The following is a 27,991-nucleotide window of genomic DNA, read 5'->3' on the forward strand; positions in this document are numbered from 1 at the left end:
AAAAATGTAAGCTTGTTATCTATACTTATCTATACTTGTAACTCCAATTAAGCAACCCGATACAAAGAACAAAGAAAATTACAGCACAGGAACAGGCCCTTCGTCCCTCCCAGCCTGTGCCGATCCAGATCCTTTATCTAAACCTATTTTCCAAGGTCTACTTCCCTCTGTACCCGCCCGGGCTGGTTTAGCTCACTTGGCTAAATCGCTGGCTTTTAAAGCAGACGAAGCAGGCCAGCAGCACGGTTCGATTCCCGTACCAGCCTCCCCGGACAGGCGCCGGAATGTGGCGAGTAGGGGCTTTTCACAGTAACTTCATTGAAGCCTACTCGTGACAATAAGCGATTTTCATTCATTTCATTCATTCATATACCTGTCTAGATGCCTCTTAAATGATGCTATCGTGCCCGCCTCTACCACCTCCGCTGGTAAAGCGTTCCAGGCACCCACCACCCTCTGCGTAAAAAAAACTTTCCACGCACATCTCCCTTAAACTTTCCACGCACATCTCCCTTAAACTTTCCCCCTCTCACCTTGAAATCGTGACCCCTTGTAACTGACACCCCCACTCTTGGGAAAAGCTTGTTGCTATCCACCCTGTCCATACCTCTCATAATTTTGTAGACCTCAATCAGGTCCCCCCTCAACCTCCGTCTTTCCAACGAAAACAATCCTAATCTACTCAACCTTTCTTCATAGCTAGCACCCTCCATACCAGGCAACATCCTGGTGAACCTCCTCTGCACCCTCTCCAAAGCATCCACATCCTTCTGGTAATGTGGCGACCAGAACTGCATGCAGTATTCCAAATGTGGCCGAACCAAAGTCCTATACAACTGTAACATGACCTGCCAACTCTTGTACTCAATACCCCGTCCGATGATGGCAAGCATGCTGTATGCCTTCTTGACCACTCTATCAACCTGCGTTGCCACCTTCAGGATACAATGGACCTGAACGCCTAGATCTCTCTGATACAGTTCAAATGCCACTTATAAATTAACTTAAAACAGGTTTACTTACTTAACTATGTGGAGACGTTTGGAGAGAGTTCCTTTCAAGAGCAGATCCAGTACACGTCTCCCTTGTCAGAATGAAATCCAATGGCAAACTGCTGTTCAACTTAAAATATTCTACCAGACTGCAAACCTGCAGACAGACCTGGCTCCTCCCAATAATTACATCATCTGTATCCCACTATGTTCAATGACCTGCTTAGCTGGACTAAAACCACTCCCACTTAAAATATCTACTCGAGGAAATCTCCAGCAATCAAAACATGATCCCATTAGTCCTTGATCTGTAACCATGTAAGTGGTTAAAATCAATAATAACCTCACTCTTTTATGACTTTTTAATTACAGTTTTAGCAGACATGCACCATCTGAGTACCTTAGAACCATAGAATCCCTACAGTGCAGAAGAAGGCCAGTTGGCCCCTTGGGTCTACACCACCCTAGGTAGCACCCTACTTAGGTCCACACCTCACCCCTACCCTCCTACCCCACCTAACCTTCACACCCTGGACATTATGGGATAATTTTATTACGGCCAATGCACCTAATCTTTACATCTTTGGACTCTGGCACCTGTATGTTCTCTACTTGGATCTCAATTCCAGCATCCACTCAACAGATTGCATCACATGTTCCTTCTCCATGTCATTTGTCTGTTCCAAAGCATTTGGAGGGCTGCGTGGTTCCCCTTTCGACTTTGTTTTGCATCCAAAAGATTTATTTTTCATGTCACACCCATTAACTTCTAAATGTTCTATTTAATTGAGATAGGAAGGAGCCAAGGTGATGTATGTTTTCATGTCATACCCATTAACCTCTGAATGATCCATTCTCCATCTTGTTGAGATAGGAAGGAGCTGTTCATACCTCCAGGAATACCATTATCTCTGTCGAGGGTCTCTGTAGACTTTGAGTCTCCATGGAATGAAATATGGAATGTGACATCACAGGTGTAAGTCAGCAGCTACTTCAAGTCAGTGTCCTTCGTTTAACAAAAGTGTATTTTTCTTTTAGAAAAAAGGCTCCCTCTCTCCATATTCCATATAGTACATCTTTGTGATAATATATACAAAATATTATATAAGATATATATTCTTCAAATCTGCGGTGCCTGGAATTAAACACAGTACTCCAAATGGTGTCTCACCAGAATTTCAATTAATGGCACCGCAACTTCCACCCCTTTGTATTTGAGCCCACTGAAGAAAAAGGCTTGCATTCCATTAGACATCTTAATTATATTTTGTTCCTGTTGACTATATTTAAGTCATATAGATTTGGACTTGGACCCCTAAATCTCTATACTCTACACAGTTCCTTGCTTCTCACCACCTCTTCACTTGAGGAAGGAGCAGTGCTCCGAAAGCTAGTGATTCAAAACAAACCTGTTCGACTTTAACCTGGTGTTGTAAGACTCCTCACCCCTGTTCATCGCCGGCACCTCCACATCATCTCACCACTTAAAATATACTCTAATCTGTCTTTCTTGGGTCAAATGGGATGAACTTGCACTTCCCCACATTGAACTCCAATTTTATACATTCAATCAATTAATCTTCCTTTGCAATTTTTTGCTGATGTCTGTATTATTTAGTGTGCACCTAAATGGCATTTTCATCAAACTTGAACATTCTATTCCTTCATCTAAGCCATTTATGAACACAGCAAATAGCTGAGGCCCCAGTACATATCCCTGTCACATCCAATGAACTTGAATAAATACCCATTATCCTACTTCCTCAAAGCACTGCCGTATCAGTAGGTTGCCTCAGTATTAAGCACTCATTTGCTCACAATTGCTTGCGCCTTTTATTTATTTTGTTCATGTGAGGGGTTCTGCCTCTTTTGTTCCTATGCATATTTTTTAAAAGATAATTCTTGGGATGTGAGCATCTCTGACACGGTCAGCATTTATTGGCCATCCCTAATTGCAGTGGTGAGTGTATTCTTGAACCAGTGCAGTCCATCTAGTGTAGATACACCCACAATGCAGTTAGAGATGGAAGCCAAGTACTTTGACCCAGTGGCAGTGAAGGATTGGAGATGTAGCTCAAAGTGATGTGTGATTTGGAGAGGAATTTGCAGGGGATGGTGCTCCATGCATCGGCTGCCCCTGCCCTAGGTTCTATATATTTTGTGAGTTTGGAAGGTGCTGTTGAAGGAGGCTGAGCGGGTTTCTGTATTGTACCTTGTAGATGGTACACATAGGAGCCAATGTAAATCTGTAGTGGAGCGAGTGAATTTTTAAGTTGGTGAATGGAGTGCTTTGTCTTCGGTAGTGTTGTTTCTTGGTGGTTTTGGAGTCGCATACATCCAGACAGCTGCAAAGTATTCCATTGCATTCTTGACTTGTGCCTTGTAGATGATGGGGCAGGCTGGGCATGGGTTAGGAGATGAGTAATGCGGCACAGTATTCCCACCTCTGACCGACATTGTAGCTGCAATATTTATATGGCTGCTCCAGTTAAGTTTCTGGTCACTAGTGACCCCCAAGGATGTTGATGGTGGGGCATTCAAAGATGTTAATACTATTGAATGTCAACGAGAGATGATTAGATGGGGACGTATGGTAGTTTCTAAATGTGAATATGCATATCCTCTGTTACAAGTCTTTGCTTGAAGAATTACCCTTCATTTGTTGGAATAGATTTGAAAATTAAATTTAAGTAGCAATTTAAAATTGTAATTAACTTTGATTAGTCTTTTTGAGCATTTGTTCTTTTAATTAGTGGTGTCTAATTTATTTTTCGCTAATTAGATTGATTTGTGATAGCTTTCCTAAAATCATTGCATCCCCAAGTGATGGTGTGAGTATCGTGCATGTTTAATGTATTCTTGGGTTTAACTATTTGTGTTAATGGATTTCTTTTAGTCTAGCGGGATTGTTTGGCCATTTTATGTAAAATTTTGAAAGAACAAGAAAGAAAACCTAACCACTGGTTATGTTCCCAAATGCTTGCAACGATATTCTGAAAAAGTGCTGTCATATCATATTGAAGACATGTTATTGTAATTTTATTTGTAATGTTGTGAAAATCTCTGAAAAAGCTGATAACTTTTGAAAAGACTTAATGAATTTCCTGTGACGAGTTGGAAGATTAACATGACAAGATTTCATGGATTAAACTTTGACTATAACAGATGACTAAAAGTACTATTGACTAAAGCTACTTTTCTTTTAGTCGGCGACTTGTACTTTACATTACAAAAAGGAACATTCCCTGTTTGTACTTACCCGCATTGTACCTTCCATGGAATTACAGTCCTTACAGCAGACAGTTCATTATGGCTACCAGCTTCCAATGCTTCCCATATCCCTGTTTCGCTCATTAGTAATCTAGGGTGACCATCTCCAGAATTTTTCCTGAATTTTCGTTGAGTTTCTTGAATCCACTCCCAGAAGTAAAGCCTGCTCTGATAATTATTCTTCGCTTAGGCTGAGTCTGGAAAAATCTCCCAGATACCTTAAAAGGTTGCAGGTTGCACCTCTTTGACTGGAGACCATCTTCTTGCATCCAGCTGAGTCCACTCCAAAACTAAGCAATTTTTTTTCTCTGATAATTACACAGGACGTCTATGATATTCATTGAATTGTGGGAAACCTCTAACCTGATAGCAAAAATGGTGTCCTGTGCCATTTTTTCCTGCATCAAAATGAAACACATTAATGTTGCATCTAGGTGGAGCTGCTGATTATCTATTCTTGATGCCCAACTCATCTTAGAAGTAAATGGACAGTTAAAAGCATAAAAACGTTCACATTTCCTATTCGGAGTCAGAATCTATCCATTGTGAACTCGGAGATTGCTGCCATTGAGTTCAGATCTAAACATCATATACCTTCCTCCCAGTAAAATAATATAGTTGAAATGCACAATATATGAAGGGCTTAGACATGGTAGATGGGAAAGACTTGTTTCCTTTAACAGGCGTCAGTTACCAAGGGGCATCAATTTAGGGTGACTGGTAACAGGTTTAGAGGCAACATGAGGAAAAGCTTTTTCAGCTAGAGGGTAGTGGGCCTCTGGAATTCACTGCCTGTTGGTGGTTGAGGTTGAAATCTTCAACTCATTCAAAAGGCACCTGGATCTGCATGCATCTAAAGTGCTGTAAGCAGCAAGGTGTTGGCAAGTGGGATTAGAAAGAGTGGCTGATTTATTTTTCCTCGACATTAGCCGGTGCAGACAAAATGGACTGAATGGACTCTTTCTGCGCTGTAACCTTTCTATGGTTGGTTGTTATTTTTTACCCAACAATAGGCATGATTAACTTATGTTATGACACCCTGGGCTAGTGCACAGTCAATTCCAGCCCCACTAACCCAAAGTTGAATTAACCAATAATTCTTCGAAAAATACCCAAAGTTTTTGGCTCTTGGTGGCTCAATCATTACAGTCACCAGGTTTGTAAATTTAAACACAATTAGTTTTTTTTATTTATAACAAGAACTATAATGAAATATGCAGCAAATACAATTGATTAACTATTATATAATTCCTAATCCCCTCATCTCAATATACACACACAAGACAGACAAACAGAAACGGAAGAGAGGGGTGAATAATAATAAATAAAAGGAAAAAATAGTCTTTGTTTCAGATGGTTGTCTTTAGCAAACCTTCCTCAAACCAGGCTTTCAATTGAGATTTCTGCTTTCCGGTCTGTAATGGTTTTCACTGTAGATTTATTCAGGTCTCTGCAGTTTTGAAATGCAGCTATTCCTAGCTTTTCCAGAGACAGAGAGAGACATTGGTTGCTCTGTGTGTCCAGGATCCAAACTGAGCTCCAGGCAGAATACGGCGATTTGGCTAATTCATTGGCCACAAACAGGCCAGTCAAACTCCATCTCTCGGGTGCCAATAAGTCTTGTTGTCCAAAGCTAGCACCATATACTGTGTTGCAACTTCTTGAATTCCTCCTTTTTGCTGCTTGACTGAAAGCTACATGTCTATTAAGCATCCATGGATCAAAAATAATAACAGCAAAAAAAAGAGAAATGAGGGAACCAGCTGGTATGACCCCGACACTTGCATATTTAAAAGACATTTTATGCTGCAAAAACAATGTTCTTGAAATAACGTCTAAGAATACACCATGTGTTTTGATTGTACAAGTGTTAGTATATTCACCAGTTGCACAGTATACTATCTTCCAATCCTTCTATGTAATGTGTTTGTTATTCCAGTTGATCTGCTTCGTGCAGCCCTTTAGTACCTACCTAGCAAATTTAATCCAATGTGCACCTAGGAGGGTTGGTGGACTTGGGGGTATCTTTTATGAGTTCAACAATAATGGGTTGCCTCCAATAGTGTTTTTACTGTCAAAGGTAACCTTGCTTTACAAAGAGACACAAAATGAATTTGATTTCAATGTAGTTGGTATATAAAAGGCACATTCAAGTACCACTTTTGTAAGGAAAATATACTTCTGTGTATTGTAGAATTTTGTCTTTCTATACTATTTATTATCAGTTACTTAAAATCTCTAATGTAGAAACAAGAATTTGGATTAATCCAAGAACTATCCACAAGGAATGATAGATATTTAAGGTTAATGAAAAACTACTTGGTTGTACTAACATGTTCTTGGGCAGTGGGTTATTCCTCCTCAATGCACGCATTAAAATTTAGCCCCTTTGAAAACCTGGATTCCTTGTAGTTTCAATTTAAATGGTCATAGTGTCATAAGAGTATACATTTTTTTGCCATGAACTGTCAAACCTGTTCAGTTATCCAGTTTCATCGCAATCTCGATGTTATAATTTGGAAGCAGTAAAGAGAGAATAACTTTGCTCCAGGCACATTCACACTTGCCTGCTTATTTCTTTCCTTCTATATATTGCTTCAGTGGGCTGTTCTGAGCTGGAAGGATTTTGTATGTTTTCAATCATGAATCAGCAGTTCTCTACGTGGCTTCCAGTGCTATACAATGCTAATAATATGAGCAAAAAGCGTTTTGGGATGTTGCCCTCTGCTGATGAAGGAACAAGAAGGTTGAGCTTGTAACAACTTTAATTGTAAGGTTATGTCACAGTACATTGGGAACTGGAACTGGAATCTCCTCTGGACATTTAATTTTCAAGCACCTTAGTTGTTTGCATGCTTATGAATTGTTGGTTTGTTTTCATGTACATTGATAGTGTTTATAATAAGATACAGGAATACAAAGGGATATTAGTCATGAAGTGACAGTGACTGTCTAATTTTACCAAACTTGTTTAGAAACTGGAATTGCATCTCAGGGCTGAAGAGTGGAAAATATTGTGCAATATAAATGCATACTATTCAAACGAAAATGGTAAAAAACCTAGGTTATTATAGATCAGTTTGTACATATGTACACATTTGTACATATCGGTATGTAAACTGCTGGAGATTATACTGAGGAATAATCATGCATGCTCGGCCAGAAATTTGCATCCCGTTTGCAGCAGGTATGAATGGTGATCGAATTGAAGAGGCTCAAGTATTAATATGGTTTGACATAAATATTGCAAGATAATTTCCATAGGTAGTGTATAAAGGGGCACAAATATTACAAAAATAATAGAAGCTAAAGAGGGTAGGTTAGAAATTTTTCTTCCCTAACTCTGCATGGTGGCACAGTGAGCAGCACTGCTGCCTCACATCGCCAGGGGACACGTGTTCAATTCTGACCTTTGGTGACTGCGTGGAGTTTGCATGCTCTCCCTGTGTCCGTGTAGGTTTCGACCATGAGCTCTGATTTCCTCCCATAGTCCAAAGATGTGCAGGTTAAGTGAATTGGCCATGCTGCATTACTCCTTAGTGTCCACAGGTGTGGGCATGGGCCTAGGTAGAGAGCTCTTTCAGAGGGTTGATGCAGACTCCATGGGCTGAATGCCCTCCTCCCTCAATGCACTATCTGAATTCTATGAACTCAAAAGTGTTTAGAATATGGAATGCATTGCTATATTTGCCTCATAAAGTTGAGGCAGTCAGAAGATTTAAAGGAGAATTAGATAAATACTTGAAGAAGCAACAAAAAGATATGTGGTGTGAGGTTCAAACACGCATTGGAAATAGAATTGTCCACTTTTCTTATGCCTTGATTCCAAGATGTCTTGATTCCAAGATGTTATCAAGTAGCTTAATTACTGTTTTGCATCGGGTTTTATAGTAATGGATGACAATCTTTCTGCAATGAATAAAATAAAACTCTGGTAGGCAGACAGTTATTCTTGGTATTACTTCAAAATATCAGTACACTTTCTGAAGAACTTCTTGGCGAACTTCACCCCAGTGAATTGTGAAAATCTTGTTTTTACGCATTGTGCTGGCCTCTGATGTATTTCATGCTTTTGAACACATTTATGTCATCAACTATTGTGCTTGTATATATGTTCAGAAGAACATAAAGTAAGAAACAGGAGCCGTAATAGTCTGTTCAGCCCTTCAAGGCAGTCCCGCCTTGCAGTAAGATGATGGTTGATTTGGTTGTGTTCTCACCTCACTTTCTTGCATGCCTCCGATAACCTTTAACTCAGCTTTGAATGTATTCAGTGACCCATCTTCATCTTAAATGTCATTCTCATTATTCTGGAACTTGTGCCTCCAAGTTGTGCCATAGTTGTTCAGTACCATTTGTGACTCCTCAGATACAAATGCAGTCTATGTATATATATCTGGCAATACCTGGAAAACTTTCAGATTTGGGATGATAAATGGCAAGTTACATTTGCGCCAGAAATGTCCCAAGCAATGATCATTTCCAAAGAGAAAATACCTAATCATCACCCCTTCAGATTCAAGTACATTAGTATTGCTGAATCTGCTCTGTGTTACCATTGACCAGAACATCAACTGGCCTCATCATATAAATACTGTGGCCAGAAGGCTGAAATTTCTACAGCAAATAACTTGTCTTCTGGCTCCCTTAAGTCTATCCACCATCTACAAGCCACAAGTCAGGAATTTGATGGAATACTGGCTCGTTGCCTGGTTGAGTGCAGCTCTAACAACACCTGAGAAACTCACCAGAATCCAGGATGTAGCAGCCCGCTTGATCAGTACGCTATCCACCACCTTAAACATTAACTCCCTGCACCATTGATGCACAGTAACATCAACGTGTTCCAGATATAAGTTTCACTGCAGCAACTTGCCCAGGCTCCTTCTAAACTTGTGACTTCAACCACCTGGAAGGACATGGGCACCATCTGCAAGTTCCCATCCAAGCCATATAACATTCTGACTTGGAACTATATTGCTGTTCCTTCACTGTTGCTGGATCAAAATTCTGAAACTCTCTTTCTGAAAGCACAGTGTGTGTACCAAACTGTTGTATTACAGAGGTTCCGTCAACACCATGAGTTCTAATCTGGTGGGATAACCTTACCAAATGCCTTTTGGAAACACAATTATACTGCAACCACTAGTTTCCTTTTAGCCACCCTGCTTGTCACATCCTCGAAGAACTGTAATAAATTTGTTGCAAATGACTTGTGTTCAAGGTCACCATATTGACTCTGCTTGATTGAAGTAAAATTTTCGAAATGTCCTCTGGCTACTTCCTGAATAAGGATGCCTGCATTTTCCCAATGACAGATGTTCGGCTAACTAAACTGCAGTTTCCTGCTTCCTGCGCCACTCTTTCTTGAATAGGTGTTACATTTCTAATTTTCCAATCCACTGGGACGTTTGGAGAATCTGGGGAATTTTGGTGAGGACAACCAATGCATCCAATATCTCTGCAGCCACTTCTTTTAAGACCCTAAGATGCAGCTGACTTGTTGATCTTTAATCCTATTAGTTTTACTATCACATTTTCTCCAGTGATGGTAATTGTGTGTTAATTTCCTTCCACCTCTTTTTGCTCTTGATTTTCTACTATTATTGCAATATTTTCTAACTGTAAAAACAAGTACAAAATAATTGTTCAATGTCTCTGGCATTTCAGCCATGAGAATTAGGAGTAAGAGTATGCCAGTTGGCCCCTTGAGCCTGCGACACCATTATTAATTTCCGAGTCTCATCGTCTCAGGGACCAACATTTATTTAGATACTCTTTTCTTATATACCTGGAAAAGCTCTTATAGTCTGTTTGTCTGTTTTTCTATTTTATGCTACTTTACTCTCATGTTCTAATTGTCCCTATTTGTTATTTATTTTGCCCAGCACTAACCTTTTCAGGACTGTATACTTTTTCTTTCAATTTGATACCATCTTTAACTTCCTTAAGTAGCTATGGATGATGCATTATTCTCTAGCTTTGTTATTATGAAAGAACTCCTTGATCTGACGGTGTTTATGTACCATCTTAACTGTTAACCATTTTCTCAGCCAACTCTGACTTCATACATTTGTAATTGCCTTTATTTAAATCAAAGACACAATTTTCTGACCCTTTTAACCTGAAACTGAATGTTAAATTCCACATATAATGATCATTCTTCCTCAGAGGTTCCCTCATTATATAATTAATTAATGCTTACTCATTAATGCATGTTTGTGACCCATCCGGATCACAAACATGCCCCCCTAGCAACCCCTCTACCTCAACCAGCGCTTGGGACCCTGCCAGACGCAATCCCGGAAACGTAATCAGCACCCTGGATGCCGCCAGGCGCAACCACCTACCTTCCACAAGGTCAGACTTTTCCCATCGGATCCCAGGATCATCCAGTCTCAGCCGCCAACCGAGGAAGCGAGGGAAATGCAGCGGCCTGCAGGTGAGACTGAAGCAACGCGGTTTCAGGACCCCTCTCTCCAGCATACCCCTGGCAAACATCCAAGCGATCAAAAACAAGGTGGATGAACTTAACGCCAGACTTACCTCTCGGAGGGAAGTAAGAGACTGCTGCGTGCTCTGTTTTACGGAGACATGGCTCACCTCCGCCTCACCGGACTGTGCCATACAACCTGAAGGCTCTTCAATTCATTGGACGGACTGCACCGCATCATCAGGCAAAGCAAAGGGTGGAGGGGAGTGCCACCTCATCAACTCCTCCTGGTGCTTGGATGTGGCAACCCTGGCGACCTACTGCTCCCTAGACCTAGAATGCCTGACTGTGCAGTGCCGCCCATACTATCTTCCACCATTATTTCTGCCATTATCACAGCGATCTACATCCCACCCCAGGCAGAAGTGAGGAAGGCGCTGGAAGAACTGTACACAGTTATAAACAACTATGAAACAGAACATCCGGAGGCCTTGTTCATCGTGGCCGGAGACTTCAACAAGGCCAACCTCAAGAGTGTACTGCCAAAATTCCACCACCACATCTCCTGTCCCACCAGAGGTGACAACACTCTTGACCACTGCTACTCAAAAATCAAGGGCGCCTACCGTTCTATCCTCCGACCGCACTTTGGGAAATCAGACCATAAGACAGTGCTCCTTCTCCCATCATACAAGCAGAATCTCAAGCGGGAGAATCCAGCTAAGAAGATTATGCAGTGCTGGTTCGAGGAAACAGAAGAGCTCTTACGTGACTGCTTAGAGACAGTGGACTGGTCCATATTTAAGAACTCGGCGACCAACTTAAATGAGAATGTCACTACCGTCACAGACTTCATCAGCAAATGTGTGGATGATTACATGCCAAAGAAAGCAGTACGTACGTTCCCCAACCGGAAACCATGGTCAATCACGAGATTGATTCCCTACTGAAGGACAGATCTGAGATATTCAAGTCGGACGACCCTGACATATACGAGAAATCCAGGTGCGACCTCAAAGCCATCCGAGATGCCAAGAGAGAATATCAAACCAAGCTAGAGTCACAGACAGAGTCTCGGCGGTTGTGGCAAGGACTAAACAACATAACGGGCTACAAAGCGAAGCCGAGTAGTATCTCCGGCAGCAGCGCACGCCTCCCGATGAACTCAATGCATTCTATGCTTGGTTCGTGCAGGTAACCAACAATCCGCTGTCGAGTGCCCCAGCAGCCCATGACTCACCCACACCCACCATCACAGCTTCCGAAGTCAGATCGGCCTTCCTGAAAGTGAACCCTCGGAAGGCGACGGGCCTGGACGGGATCCCTGGTCATGCACTCAGAGGTGTTCGCGGACATCTTTAACCACTCCGAGGTTCCCACCTGCTTCAAGAAGACCACCATCATACCGGTGCCAAAGAAGAACCAGGCAACGTGCCTCAATGACTACCGTCCGGTGGCCCTGACTTCAGTCGTAATAAAGTGCTTTGAGAGGTTGATCATGAAGCGCATCACCTCCAAACTTCCAGAATGCCTTTATCCACTCCAATTCGCATATTGTTGCAACCGGTCCACAGCAGATGCCATTTCCCTGGCCCAACACTCATCCCTTGAGCATCTCGACAACAAGGACTCCTACATCTGACTCCTATTTATTGACTACAGCTCTGCCTTCAACACTAAAATCCCAGCCAAGCTCATATCAAAGCTCCAAAACCTAGGACTTGGCTCCCCACTCTGTAACTGGATCCTCGTTAGCACAGGGCTAAATCTTTGGCTTTGAAAGCAAACCAAGGCAGGCCAGCAGCATGGTTCAATTCCCATACCAACCTCCCCGAACAGGCGCTGGAATGTGGTGACCAGGGGCTTTTCACAGTAACTTAATTTGAAACCTACTTGTGACAATCAGCGATTTTCATTTCATTCATCCATTTTCTGACCAACAGACCACAATCCGTAAGAATGAACAACAACACCTGCTCCAAAATAGTCCTTAATACCGGGGCCCCGCAAGGCTGCGTACTTAGCCTACTACTCTACTCCCTGTACACACACGACTGTGTGGCAAAATTTGGTTCCAACTCCATCTACAAGTTTGCTGATGATGCGACCATAGTGGGCCAGATCTCAAATAACGACGAGTCAGAATATAGGAGGGAGATAGAGAACCTAGTGAGTGGTGCAGCGACGACAATCTCTCCCTCAATGCCAGCAAAACTAAAGAGCTCGTCATTGACTTCAGGAAGCAAAGTACTGTACATACCCCTGTCAGCATCAACGGGGACGAGGTGGAGATGGTTAGCAGTTTCAAATTCCATGGGGTGCACATTACAAAAAAATCTGTCCTGGTCCACCCACGTTGACGCTACCACCATGAAAGCACAACAGCGCCTATATTCCTCGGGAAACTAAGGAAATTCAGCATGTCCACATTAACCCTTACCAACTTTTACAGATGCACCATAGAAAGCATCCTATTGGGCTGCATCACAGCCTGGTGTGGCAACTGCTTGGCCCAGGACGCAAGAAACTTCAGAGAGTTGTGTACAGCGCCCAGTCCATCACACGAACCTGCCTCCCATCCATCGACTCCATCTACACCTCCCGCTGCCTGGTAAAAGCGGGCAGCATAATCAAAGACCCCTCCCACCCGGCTTACTCACTCTTCCAACTTCTTCCATCGGGCAGGAGATACAGAAGTCTGCGATAACACACGAACAGACTCAAAAACAGCTTCTTCCCCACTGTTACCAGACGCCTAAATGACCCTCTTATGGACTGACCTCATTAACGCTACACCCTGTATGCTTCATCCGATGCCGGTGCTTATGTCGTTAGATTGTTTACCTGTGTTGCCCTATTATGTATTTTCTTTTATTCCCTTTTCTTCCCATGTACTTAACGATCTGTTGAACTCATTCTAAAAGCTATCTTTGTCAATTTTTTTTTTTATAAATGTTTTTTATACTTTGTCAATTTAACGTGTCAAATTCATATAAAGTTTGAAATCAACCATGAGTATTGCAATAACTTTCTTAGAATCCACCTTTACTTCTTGAAATGTACTCTGTCCTCCTGTTGTTAGGAGCCCCATAAATTACTCCCACGTGATTTATTTTCCTTGTTATTACGTATCGTTACCCAAACTGATTGCACATCTTGCACTTACCCATATCACTACCCTGCACTATTGCCTTGGCCTTAGTCTAACTTTCTAATTTCCCCTCATCTAAACCTGCCTCTCCCCCTTAGTTCAAAGCCCTCTCTCCGGCATGCTTATTCAATTCACATGTGTACTTGTACCCCAGTATCAGTTCCAGTGCCCCATGATTTGAAACTCAACAAAAATTGTTGAATCACGCATTCAACTCTCTGATCTATTTTATGCAATGGTTGTTGTGAATCTCAATGGTGTCCATCAGCTCTCATGTGCTACAGCTGCAGGAGTCCACCCCTCTATTGTATGTTTAAAAACATTTATTAGGTCTTCAAGTCTTGAAATATCTCTCAATAATTATTTATGCTCATATTAAGTAATTCCAGTAGTTAAACTATGAATTAACACAGAATGTTTATCTCCCTGGTTTTAGTTTAAAATAGTGTCCTAGCTTAAAGAGAAAAAAGCACAGTAAAACTCACCTACTAAATCACCTCTAGATCTCAATGCTCTGGCTCGCACATCCTTTGATTTATAAAGAGAAGGGACTGAGAGCATACAGTTTGGACTTGCTGATGGAGCATTTTATGAAATCACTGAAATGAATGTGGCTTAAGCCAATATGAGGTTGACCAGGAGGTTTAATGCCTAAAGTGAGTTGGCCATTCTTAGTTTGGACAGAGCCTCTATGATTGAGGACAAGAATTCAACAATGGTTCCCACTGCTGACTTAGTTTTCAGCAATGATTTGGCCCTGTTCTGGCCACCCATTGCAACCCCCGACCATTCCCTCAATCAAGTGACTGGTAGCACTTTCTGCATAGACTAACACATTCAAAAATAGCAACATTTGAACAGAGGTTGGTCCTTTCAAGAAAGATGGGGAGACATTTGAAGAATAAACTCAAAGTATGGTTAAAATCCTTCAGTAAACAGTTAATGCATTAATCTGAAGTTCAGCCAACATTTGATTTTCCTACCATCAAACTTGCTTACTTATTAGTTAATTTTATATTAAACATAACTGCAGGGCAAATGGACAAGTGAGAATTGAGAGTCAGAGGTATGGAGTAAGAGATGGCAATAAGCAGTTATTAATAGTATTTAATTAGCTCCATTTAAATTGACTTGTCTGAAGATCTGCCTATATATAAAAGCGATCTGCAGAAATTAAAAAACGTAAGATGCATACTTGAATTGGATTTGTTTTATGTTTGGGGAAGACAGCATGTAGCAATGGAAATTAATTTAATGGTAAAAGAAGTAAACCGAGAAATTTGATCTTGTCTTTAGAGTAGGCAGCCTTGCATGTTTTGAGAATACTTTTGGAATCAAAATCACGTAGGGGACAGATATTAAAAAATCAGCATAGTACTCATTCAAGTTTCAACATATGTTGCTTTCTGCATGGTTTCACATAGTTTGAATATTATTTGGCTTCAAATAATTTCCAAACTAAATTTATAAGTAACACATGACTGCATTTTTCAGCCTTTCATGGGGTATGTGTATCACTGACAAAACCAATATTTGTTGCCTATCGCTAATTGCCCTTGAGAAGGTAGTCGATCCACCTTCTTTAACTGCTACAGTTCATCTGCTGTAGGTAGTGAGTTCCTAGATTTTGATCCAGTGCCAGTGAAGGAATGCTGATATAGTTCCAAGTAGAATAGCCTGTGCTTTGGAGGGAACTTACAGGTGCTGAAGTTCCCATGTTTCTATTTACCTTGTGGTAGTGGTCAGTTGGAAGATGTGGTGTGTTGAAGGCGCCTTGATGAGTGACTGCATTGCATCTTGTTCAATAGGAAAAGACAGGATAGATAAAAATAAACTATAATAATTTTATTGTCACAAGTAAGCTTACATTAACACTGCAATCAAGTTACTGTGAAAAGCTTCTTGGCGCCACATTCCGGCTCCTTTTCTAGTACACTGAGGGAGAATTCAGAATATCCAAATTACGGAACAGCATGTCTTTCGGGACTTGTAGGAGGAAACCGGAGCACCCGGAGGAAACTCAAGCAGACACAGGGAGAACGTGCAGACACAGGGAGAACGTGTAGGCACGGGGAGAATGTGCAGACTCCACACAGACAGTGATCCAAGCCGGGAATCGAACCTGGGACCCTGGAGCTGTGAAGCAGCAGTGCTACCCACTGTGCTACCGTGCTGTCTACACTGTTACAGTGGAACTATTTCCACTGGTTGGAGATTCTAAAACTAGGGGACATATTCTAAAAATTAGGGCCAGACCGTTCAGGAGAGATGTTAGGAAGCACTTCTTCACACAAAGGGTGGTAGAGGTTTGGAACTCTCTCCCCATAAACAGGAGTTGAAGCTAGAACAGTTGTTAATTTTAAATCCAAGATAGATAGATCTTAAACCAAGATATTAAGGGATATGCACCAAAATCAGGTACATGGAGTGAGGCCATTATCTCATTGAATGGCAGAACAGGCTTAAGGGACTGAATGACCTACTCCTGTTCTTATGCATATTGAACATGCTATTACCACCGTACAACTGTGGTTTAGGGATTGAATATTTAAGTTGTCAATCAAGCAGACTGCTTTGTATTGTATCTTGAGTGTTGTTGGAGTCGTACTCATTTATCACACTCCTGACTTGTGCCTTGTTGATGGTTGGTAGGTTTTGCAGAGTCATGAAGTGAGGGACTTGCCTTGGAATTCCCAGCCTCTGACATGCTCTTGTAGGCAGAGTATTTATATGGCTGTTCCAGTCAGTTTCTGGTCAATGGTGATCTCCAAATTTTGAGAGTTGGGTATTTATTCAATTATGATGGGCAGCACGGTAGCACAGTTGTTAGCGCAGTTGCTTCACAGCTCCTGGATCCCAGGTTCGATTCCCAGCTTGGGTCACTGTCTGTGCAGAGTCTGCATGTTCTCCCCGTGTCTGCGTGGGTTTCCTCCGGGTGCTCCGGTTTCTTCCCACAGTACAAAGATGTGTAGGTTAGGTAGATTGACCATGATAAATTGCCTTTAGTGTCCAAAAAACGTTAGGTGGGGTTACAAGGATAGGGTGGAGGCGTGGGCTTAAGTAGGGTGCTCTTTCCAAGAGCTGGTGCAGACTCGATGGGCCAAATGGCCTTCTTCTGCACTATAAATTATATGATTCTATAATGATACCATTGAATGTCATGGGGAGATGGTTAGATCTTTCCTGTTGGAAATGTTTATTGCATGGCACTTGTATGGTGAGAATGTTAGTTGCCACTTATCTCCCAAAGCCTGAATATATCAAGTCAGAGTGTTTGATGAAATAATATAAACCCAGATATTATGGCCAGTAGTGAATTGATGACATTGTTTAGTTTTTCAGAACTAAAGAAGTTGTGGAATAGTAATTATGATTTTGTACACCATCAAAATCTCGGTTACACCTTATTAAAAACATGGATATTTCCAGTCTTTTTTAATAGCAAGAATTGTGCATAAAAAGTTAAAATTCATGTCAGCATACTGATTCTGTGCTGATTGATTGATTGAATGAAAACTGCAAAAGTGCTCCCAGAGGAGGAACACGATATCACTGCCAATAACTTCTGGAATTCTTTGTTTAACCGAATATAATATTAATAATAATCTTTATTGTCACAAGTAGGTTTGCATTAACACTGAAGATACTGTGAAAATCCCCCCAGTCGCCACACTCCGGCGCCTATTCGGGTACACTGAGGAAGAATTCAGAATGTCCAAATTACCTAACAGCACATCTTTCGGGAATTGTGGGAGGAAACCAGAGCACCTGAAGGAAACCAACGCAGACACGGGGAGAATGTGCAGACTCTGCACAGACCGTGACCCAAGCCAGGAATCGAACCCAGAACCGTGGCGCTGTGAAGCAACGTGCTAACCACTGTGCTACTGTACCGCCCTAATGTGCAGATGCTACAAGTTTCTGTCACTTGTAGGCAATCCTAGAATCATTCCAATGCAGAAGGAAACCATTCGTCCCATTGAGTCTACATAGACCCTCTGAAAAAGCACCCTTCCTAGGCCACGCCTAAACCTACCCCAGTAACCCCACCTAACCTTTTGGACACTAAAGGACAATTTAGCATGGCCAATCCACCTAACCGACACATCTTTGGACTGTGGGAAGAAACCAGAGTACCCAGAAGAAACCCACGCGTACCCGGGGAGAATGTACAAAGTCACCCATGGCTGGAATTGAACTCGGGTCACTGGAGTTATGAGGCAGCAGTGTTAACCACTGTCATCGTGTCAGTCATGATGGAAGCACTTAGTTTCACCATCATTAGAACGGTAGATTATGAGCATCTATTAATTGGTAACTTACAAGACAGTTCAGAAATGACATCAATAATTGTAAACAAATTGAACACCCATGATGTTCACTGTTTTCATCTTTCACCGTATAATCCTTAATAGACAAATTGGAATTGTTTTGAATGTTTATTCAAAACCTTGGTGTGTCCATATCATTAACTTGCCTTTGTTTAAATGAGGTTTATCATCAGCAAAATGAAAATAGTCAAAACTAAGTTGTGGATTACTTTAACAGTTCTATTGTCCTGTGTTCTCAAGATCATGGCCAACTGCAGAGCAATTCCTTCACTGACTGAACTTGAAATACGCCCCAAAAGTGGGGGATCCTTCTCCCCCTCACTTCTGAAATCACTCATTTTTATGATTTTTCATAATGAATTGGCTGCTAAGGTTTAATTAGGACCAATTTCAGTGCTGTGGGCTTGCCCCATGAAGAACTAGATTGAGACTGATGAAGCTTATTTTGCACAAGATTCAACAATAAATTAAACATATCTTCCTATCAATCCAAGCTTTTATGGAGTATAGTGCTTAAAATTGAAAGGACACATCTGCAGTCTACTTCACCATACAATTTAACATGTTTGACACTTTTTGCAAAGGCAAGTTTCAATGCAAGCAATAGCATTAAGGGATCGAGCGAGTTCGAAAACAGCTGCACCTGTGAAAATATTGAACAGTTTCCTTGCACTTTGTAATGCACAAACATTCCAATTTTATACAGTTTGGGAGAACAGTGCAGTGGGCCAGTTTCATGAACAGAAAGATAGCTTCTGTATTATACATTGATCAGGACACTGGCTGCTGATACTAACATAAACAGGACTTGAAAAGAAGCGTTTAATATTTGCAATTTTTATAATTCCAGTTGCAGGATATTGGTGCACTGGTTTCTTAAGTTTGTCATTACTAAAACTGCCTTCGAACCCAAAGTCGATCCCTATTTCCAATTGTTACCAGATACTTTGCATACAAATTTCATGGGAAGTCTTGTCTCTGTAATAGCTTGATCATTGGTGACTGAAAAGGCCACTTCTTGAACTGCATGCTCTTGAACATTTGGGGCACAGGAACTCCTGTTTTGAAAAGTGCTGGTATAAGCAGACTACTTCTGTTGTCTGCACCTCCTCAACAATCTTGCTTCTCTTTGTTTCAAACTTGTCGGTTGCTTTCCTGGTTTTTATGCTCAAGCTGTCTCTGTCAGCAGTCTCCTGCTCCCATACCTGATGGTCAGGAGAGAGAGCGAAAATTTCAGCTGGTCTTTGATGCATCAACGAGATGCACCTCTATCTCATTCCCCAGATCACAGTTCACCATAAAGCATTGCTTTGAGAATTCTGGAACTCTCCAGGCGTGACACATGTTAAACCTAGCATAGTTGGCATTACATGAGTGCATTCATTGCTGGTCAGTCAACTCTGTTGAGGACTTTGTTGTTTATGATGTAGTTCAGCCATTTGATGATCATGGCAGTGTTGATGGAAGAGTTCGAGTGGCCATAATTGTTACAGAACCTGTAACACATTGTCATCCGTTTATGAGGATGGTAATAATAACAGCCCTGCATACATGAGTTTGGGTTAGGGATGTATATAGAGATACTTTGAGAGGTGACCAAAGGTACTATTCGTCTTGGACAGTAAATTGTCTATGTCTTTGGAGATCTGAGTATAGGAGTAGAGAAGAATCAACAAATTACGGGGGCGATTCTCCAAAATGGAGCTCGCGCCGTCGTAAATGCCGACGCGTTTCATGATGGCGTGAAACAGGCACGGGGACGATCGATTTTGTCCAGCTCCAGCCTCCCTCCCCGGCACCAAATGTGCGCCACGCCAACCTGCGCATGCGCGGGAGACTTCTTCCGCGCAACGGCCCCGACTCAACATGGCGTCAGTGTTCAGGGGCCCATTGCGCAACACAGTAGGCCCGGGGGGGGGGGGGGGGGAGAGGCCGGCCCTCGGAGAATCGCGCACCGGTGTTGGGGCGTCGTGGCGCGGTTGCGGCGATTCTCTGGCCCGTCGCAGGGCTTGGAGAATCGCCCCCTACATGTCTGCGCTTTTAGTCTCAGATCTGTTATGAAGCAGTCACGCGTTTCACCTGCCTTTTTCACTCTTTGCCTGAACACATACCGTTCAAACGTTTTGTTTTGTTGCAAGCGGCAGTGCATGTCAAACTTCACGATAACTTTGTCATACTTTTTTTTATCGGCCCCATCCTCAAACTGGATGAAGTTAAAGATTCCAGTGACTTCCGAGCCAGCCACTGTTAAAAACAGTGCTATTTTGTGCTGGGCGCTTCTAGGTCTAGGGCAGAGGTATACAATTCAAAATATTTCTTGAAATTGCGGCAATTAACGTCTCCCTGAAGTATGAAATTGCAGTTGAGGTTGCAGACCTTACATCTCGCTTCGACTGGGATTTGTTTCAACGTCGTTGTTGAAGTCAGACTCTGGTTAGAAATGTTTCTAAGTTTTTCTCAAGGAAATTTCTTGCAAACTTCTGTTTTCTTTCTGTACCTGTCGACTTATCTTAGCATGCACACCTAGTACCTTATGATGGTCACTCCTGGTATCATGTAATGTTCTTTGATTTCTCAATGAGGATGGTTTCAAAGTGTAGTGTCTCACAAAGAACATCAAGCTATGTTTTGAACAAAGCTAATTTATTTACACTACAAATAGATAGATTTGTCTTGCTTGCTAAGATATAAAAGACTACAGATTTAAACTATGATACTAACTACAGAGCTCCTGATTACACGACTATTCACTAGCTCGCCTAACAACCTACTCCCCGAACCAAGAGTATCACGTGATCCACGTGTATGAACTTGGTCACCATCTAGTGGTTGAATGTAGTTACAGTAAATTGTTAACCCTTCAATATTCTTACAATACACATTTTGTCACAGGCACCACAATCTATCCTCGCTCACCGAATTGAATACCTTGATGAGATCTAAATAAGTGATGTACAGTAAGAAATCTTACAACACCAGGTTAAAGTCCAACAGGTTTTCCTGAGGAAGGAGCAGTGCTCCGAAAGCTCGTGTTTGAAACAAACCTGTTGGACTTTAACCTGGTGTTGTATGATTTCTTACTGTGCTCACCCCAGTCCAACGCCGGCATCTCCACATCATAAATAAGTGATGTACAGGCCCATGCTTTGTTCTCTGTATTTATTCTGGATTTACCTAAACTCAAAAATCATATTGGGTTTTAACCCACACTGACTTTCATTGCAACTTTCTGTAACTGTTGTTGAAAACATTTAGAAACATTCTGACCAAGATTTTGCCTGCACTGGAGAGTAAGGTAATGCCTCTGAAGTTGGACAGTCAGACTTCTTTGTAAAAGGGTGACAGCCACTGCATCTCGAAGGCCCTGAGGCACTGTCCTTTTCTCCCAGCATGCCGTAAATCGATCTTAACGCCTGTCAAGGGTCTTATCTTCTCCCTGTTTATAATCCATGGCAGAAATGCCTTCTATTCCGAGGGCATTTGTGTGATTTTATCTGTTCTGTGGTGGTATTGATCTCTTCGTAGATTAGTGTTTCTAAGGACAGCACGGGTGGCACAGTGGTTAGCATTGCTGCCTACGGCGCTGAGGACCTGGGTTCGAATCCCGGCCCTGGGTCACTGTCTGTGAGGAGTTTGCACATTCTCCCCGTGTCTGCGTGGGTTTCACCCCCACAACCCAAAGATGTGCAGGGTAGGTGGATTGGCCACGTTAAATTGCCCCTTAATTGGAAAAAATAATTGGGTACTCTAAATTTAAATTTAAAAAAAAAATAAGATTAGTGGTTCTTTCAGCTCAAACTTATTTCCCTCTGGGAGATCTTTGTTATGGATGTCTCCTGCACCATCACTGGTCACTAAGTGGACCTTCAAAGTGTTCTGACAATTGATACAAGATGGACTGTTTATCATAAGCAAGTTTGTGTCATTCAAAGATTTTAGTGTTGCTTGCTCTTGATAGGCTGGTCCATGTGCAGATCTCAAGGCTTTATAGAAGGATCTCACAACCCCTAGATCTGTATACGTTTGTAACCTCTCGGTGAGTGCTGTCCATTGGTTGTTTTGGATGACTTGGAGTTTGACTTGCAAGTATTGCAGGCTTCCTTATATGCAACTTTTGTTACCTGGATATCAGGGCATGCTCTTGAATTTCCATATCATTTTCATCAAACCAATTTTGGTTTCTTCTGGCTGAAAATCAAATCACTTTTGCGGTTGTTCCTTGTAGGACAGATTTCAATAGTTCCCACTACTCTGCTGTCTCAATATCACAGTCTGAAGTCCGGTCAGTGTGGAGACTGTCTGTCTGACTCCAAAGCCAGAGTAGATCCATACTTGTACAGTAGAAACAAAAAAAAAGGAAATAATGACAAGTGTTGGAAATACTCTGTCAAGAGAAAAGACAGTTCATGAATTTGAGCTGAACCCTTTGATCAGGTCTGGCTTTGCTAAGAATTTTAACCTTTTTTCTCTCAATACTGACTGATCTTTGTGCTTCTTGCATTTTACGTTTTCCAGTTGAGTCTGACACAACTTATTTTCCAAGAAATCTTCGTTCGCTTTCAGTAATTTGTTTTAAAGCTGTTGGCCAAACAAACTAATTAAGATTACACATTTGTGCAGTCAAATTATTTTGACAAGTGAGTACATGCTGACTCAGTTTTCAGAACAAATGTGACAAATAATTATTTCGATTTAATGTTGTTGTTTCAAGTTAAAAATTAATTTGATTTTTCGTTAGCTTGTACGAAAATACCACAATAATAGGTTGGTTTGGACAAGTACATTTTTAACCTCCGGTTTCACAATTGAAGCAGTTAGACCAATCATAATAGCAGGAGTTATTTATTTCATTATCTGTGCCTGTGTACAAGGTTGGTATAGTTTAGGACGGGGGGGGGGGGGGGGGGGGGGGGGAGGCTTGTTGACAAGTAGTGACATGCTTACCGGATTTCAAACTGTCTAGTGAAGGTCAAAAGTATTGCTGTGGCCTGTTTGTCAGTAAAATTTAGTATTTCAGCTGACATTTCGCTTCAGCTGTGAACAGCTAAGCCAAGGCCAGCAGCCAAATAATCTTTGTGTCATTCATAAAGGTGACTGGTTAGTGCTCTTAGGATTGTTGTAAGTTTGCACAGACGAAATTGTATTTATCTTCCAAATCTCTTTGTAAGGCAAGTTGTTGCTTTAGTGACTAAATATAGCCTGTATTGACAAACCATTTCTGTTCACTAATTGGAAAAGTTTTTTTTTGCAAATTTGTACTTTGGGGAATTTGGATGAAGGAATATGTTCAAAACAAAGTTCCTACTGGGATTAAAAAGTAATAACTTGCAGGTATGCAGGAAACTTAATACTGCTGGAAACATTTTTGTACTTTTTAGTATTGTTTTCTGTCCTTGTCTTTTTCTCATGAAGTGAGAGCACACTGGTAATCTTCCGGTACCTGCTCAAATGGCCCATGCACATACAAGACTATACTGCTTTTACATTGGCCTTCGAGGGATATCTGTGGCACCAGCTAATCGTGCATAGAATATAAACTTGCTGAAATAACTGAAATGGATTAGATTTTTCCACAGGCAGCTCCTGGTGAATCTGGCAAGTGTTGTGTGGTTGCTGCTAGGCTCATACGACCTTGGGAATTAGTGGAGCAATCACTCAATGAGGTCTGTGCAAAGGATTTAGTGACCATTGGTAACTTATTTTAGTCTCGGGGACCATGACAACATAACTTACTGCTGCCCTCACCCACTATCAGAGATCTTCAGAAAGGATTGCTGGTTAGCAGTGAAAAGCGAACCTCGACCAGCTTTTATTTTACCTTCTTTGGATGAGGATTACATAGATTACATAGAATTTACAGTGCAGAAGGAGGCCATTCGGCCCATCGAGTCTGCACCGGCTCCTGGAAAGAGCACCCTACCCAAGGTTAACAACTCCACCCTATCCCCATCACCCAGCAACCCCACCCAACACTAAGGGCAATTTGGAACACTAAGGGCAATTTATCACGGCCAATCCACCTAACCGGCACATCTTTGGACTGTGGGAGGAAACCGGAGCACCCGGAGGAAACCCACGCAAACACGGGGAGGATGTGCAGACTCCGCACAGACAGTGACCCAAGCCGGAATCGAACCTGGGACCCTGGAGCTGTGAAGCGATTGTGCTAACCACAATGCTATCGTGCTGCCCCAGGATGGTGAAGCTAATCACACCATCCCATGCTTCTTGAGCTGAAATAGCCTGCATTCTGCTGGTCTGTTCATTTTAGTCCAGAACAGTATTATCACCAGGCATGCTGTTTATTGCTCCGTTTGTACCAAATAAAGATGCAAATTGTTTTATGTTTTTCCCTTCTATAATTCGACAAAAGGGGCAACATTCAGTAGGTTCATGTGTTACTCTAATTTAATGCTCAATTTTAGAGATTCATATCTCTCAACAGGTATCTTTGGCATTGCTTTATATGAGCAAAGCTTTTCAACAAAGGATGTTGTGCCAAGCGTAAAGGTGTTGACTTTGTCAGCATTAGAAGTGCCTCTGGAGTCTGGGTTAACTGGGGCGAGGTACAGGGTTTGGTAACACTGGAGAGGAGAACTCTTAAAACTATGGGTAGATTTTCGGATTGCAGGAGTGGACTGCTGAACTCTAGCAGAATTTGGAGCATTGAAGTGACTTCCTGGATCATCAAGTACTAGACATACAGTCCATGGTTGTGCTACTACTGAAAAGAAGTCTGAAACGTGGAAAAGTGCATAGGTGCCTCTTGGGATCCAGCAGGATCCCGTTGGGGAGTTTGAAGTAAGAGATTAGGTGGAGGCAGTATTCGTTTGCATCGATGGCATCTGTGAAATCTGACATTGCTGTGAGGGAAGGCGAAGGGCACTTGGGGGAACGGGATCCAAATAGCCTTTTGAATTTTCAACAATATATGTGACTAAGCACTTTGACATAACATAAAGATAATCTGAATATTTTCTGAATATTTTGCAACTTTTTAAAATCAAAGATGGGAAGCTTATATACAGCTATTTTTGCAGAACTCTAAAATCCATTGAGAAAGAGTAAAAAGGATTGACCAGACATGCTGGAAATATTAAAGGAAATGTAAGAATCCAGGCTGTGCCCTCTGGTTCTAGTCTCTCCTACCAATGGAAGCATCTTCCCCAAGTCATCTCTACCTAGTCCTCTCCATATTCTGTAAGTTTCAATGAGACCCCCTGTCATCCTGATAAACTTCATCAAGTCCTCAACTGCTCCTCATATGTTAAGCTCTTCATTCCCGGGATCACTCGTGAACCTCCTCTGGACCCACTCCAAGGCCAGTATATCTTTCCTTAGATATGGGTTCCAAAACTACTCATTATTCCAATGACCTGGGGTCTGACCAGAACCTTATACAGCCTAAGCAGTACATCCCTGCTCTTGTATGCTCGCCCTCTTAAAATGAATACTAATATTGCATTTGTCTTCCTAACTGCCAGCTGAACCTGCATGTTAACCTTCAAATAATTCTGAATTAGGACTTCCAAGTCCCTTTGTGCTTCAGATTTCTGAAGCCTTTCCCCATTTAGAAAATAGTCTGTGCTCTTTTTCCTACCAAAGTGCATTACCTCACATTTTTCCACATTGTATTCCATCTGCCACTTTTTTACCTACTCTCCTAGCCTGCCCAAATCTTTCTGCAGCCTCCCTGCTTCCTCAACACTACCTGTTCCTCAAAATATCTTTGTACTATCTTCAAACTTAGAAACAATGCCTTCGGTTCCTTCTTCCAAATTATTAATGTATATTTTGAATAGTGTGGCCCCAACACTGACACCTGTGGAACGCACTAGTCACTCCTGCCATCCTGAAAAAGACCCCTTTATCCCCACTCTCTGCCTTCTGCCAGTTAACCAATCCTCAATACAGTACCTTACCCATAACACCATGGGCTCTTTTGTTATTTAGCAGCCTCCTTATGGCACCTTGTTGGCGACCTTCTGGAAACCCAAATAGATCACCTCCACTGGCTCTCCTTTGTCTAACTTCCTTGTTATCTCCTCAAAGAACTCTAACAGATCCATCAGGCATGACCGCCCCTTCAGGAAGCCACTCTGATTAGCCCTATTTTACCAGCCACTTCCAAGAACTCGGCAATCTCATCCTTAATAATGGACTCTAAAATCTTAGCAATGACCAAGTCAAGCTAACTGGTCTACAATTTCCTGCCTTCTCTCTCCCTTCCTTCCAAAACGGGGTGTTACATTAGCCATTTTACAGTCCTCTGGCACCCTCCCTGATTCCAGTGATTCCTGAAGATGACCACCAATACCTCCACATTCTCCTCAGCTATCTCCTTCAGAATCCTGTGGATACATCACCAGTCGGGGTGATGTATCCACCTTCAGACCTTTCAGCTTCCCCAACACCTTCTTAGTGATGGCACTACACTCGGCTCTGCCCACTGACTCTCCCTGGCGTCTTGCTATGCAAAGTACCTATTCAGTTCCTCTGCCATTTTCTTGTTCCTCATTACTGCTTCTCCAGCCTAATTTTACAGTGGTCCAATGTCCATTCTTGCTTTTTTATATATCGAAAAAAACTCTTGAAATATTCTTTTATATTACTTGCTAGCTTACACTCGTATATCATCGTCTCCCCCTTTATTGCTTTTTTAGTTTTCCTCTGCTTTGAAAGACTTCACAATCCATGGCTTCCCACTAATCCTCACCACATTGTATGCTTTTTCTTTTGCTTTTTTGCTCTCTCTGACTTCCCTTGTCAGCTATGGTTGCCTCGTCCTCTCCTTAGCATGTTTCCACTTCCGTGGGATGAATTTCTGTTGTGCCTCATGAATAACCCCCCCAAAACACCTGCTATTGATGTTTCACAGTCTTCCCTGCCAGGCTCCCCTGTCAGGCTCCCCTTCCAATTACTAGCCAGCTCCTCACTTATGTCTTTGTAGTTACCTTTACTCAATTGTTACTCTGCTTCTCAAACTGCAGGGTGAATTACATTATATGTGGTGACTACCCCCTAAGTTCCATAAGTTCCCCAATCAACTCTGCCTCATTCGTGGATGTGGAGAGGATGTTTCCAGTTGTAGGAAAAACTAGAGCCAGAGGACACAATCTCAGACTAAAGGGACGATCCTTTAAAACAGAGATAAGGTGGAATTCCTTCAGCCAGAGGGTGGTGAATCTGTGGAACTCTTTGCTGCAGAAGGCTGTGGAGGCCAAATCACTGTGTTTTTAAGACAGAGATAGGTAGGTTATTGACTAATAAGGGGATCAGGGGTGATGGGGAGAAGGCAGGAGATTGGGATGAGAAAAATATCAGCCATGATTGAATGGCGGAGCAGGATTGATGGCTGAGTGGCCTAATTCTGCTCCTATGTTTTATGGTCTTATTACACATCACCAAATCCATAATTGTCTGTTCCCTAGTGGGCTCCACCACAAGCTGCTCCAGAAAACATCTCGTAGACATTCCATGGATTCCTTTTCTTGAGATCCACTATCAACTTGATTTTCCCAATCCACCTGCATATTGAAGTCCCCTTTCTTCAATCTGAAATGAAAATCGCTTATCGTCACGAGTAGGCTTCAATGAAGTTACTGTGAAAAGCCCCTAGTCGCCACATTCCGGCGCCTGTCCGGGGAGGCTGGTACGGGAATCTATCTCCTGATTTATTTTCTGCCTCACATCCTTCCTACTGCTAGGGGGCCTGTACATAACTCCCATCCAGATCTTTTTTCCTTTGCAATTCCTCAACCCTAACAACAGAATCTGCACCTTCCGACCGAATATAGCTTCTTGCTATAGATTT

The 27,991-nt window shown here is 42.0% G+C and overlaps 1 protein-coding gene across 4 annotated transcripts in view; it reads left to right on the forward strand.

Moving 5' to 3' along the window:
• diaph2 (diaphanous-related formin 2) overlaps positions 1-27,991 on the forward strand; it is an 878,670-nt gene that overhangs the window by 388,709 nt on the left and 461,970 nt on the right. The gene's annotated exons all lie outside the window — the stretch shown is intronic.

Source organism: Scyliorhinus canicula, chromosome 17 (genome assembly GCF_902713615.1).
Source record: "Scyliorhinus canicula chromosome 17, sScyCan1.1, whole genome shotgun sequence".
In the NCBI taxonomy this organism is placed as follows: domain Eukaryota; kingdom Metazoa; phylum Chordata; class Chondrichthyes; order Carcharhiniformes; family Scyliorhinidae; genus Scyliorhinus; species Scyliorhinus canicula.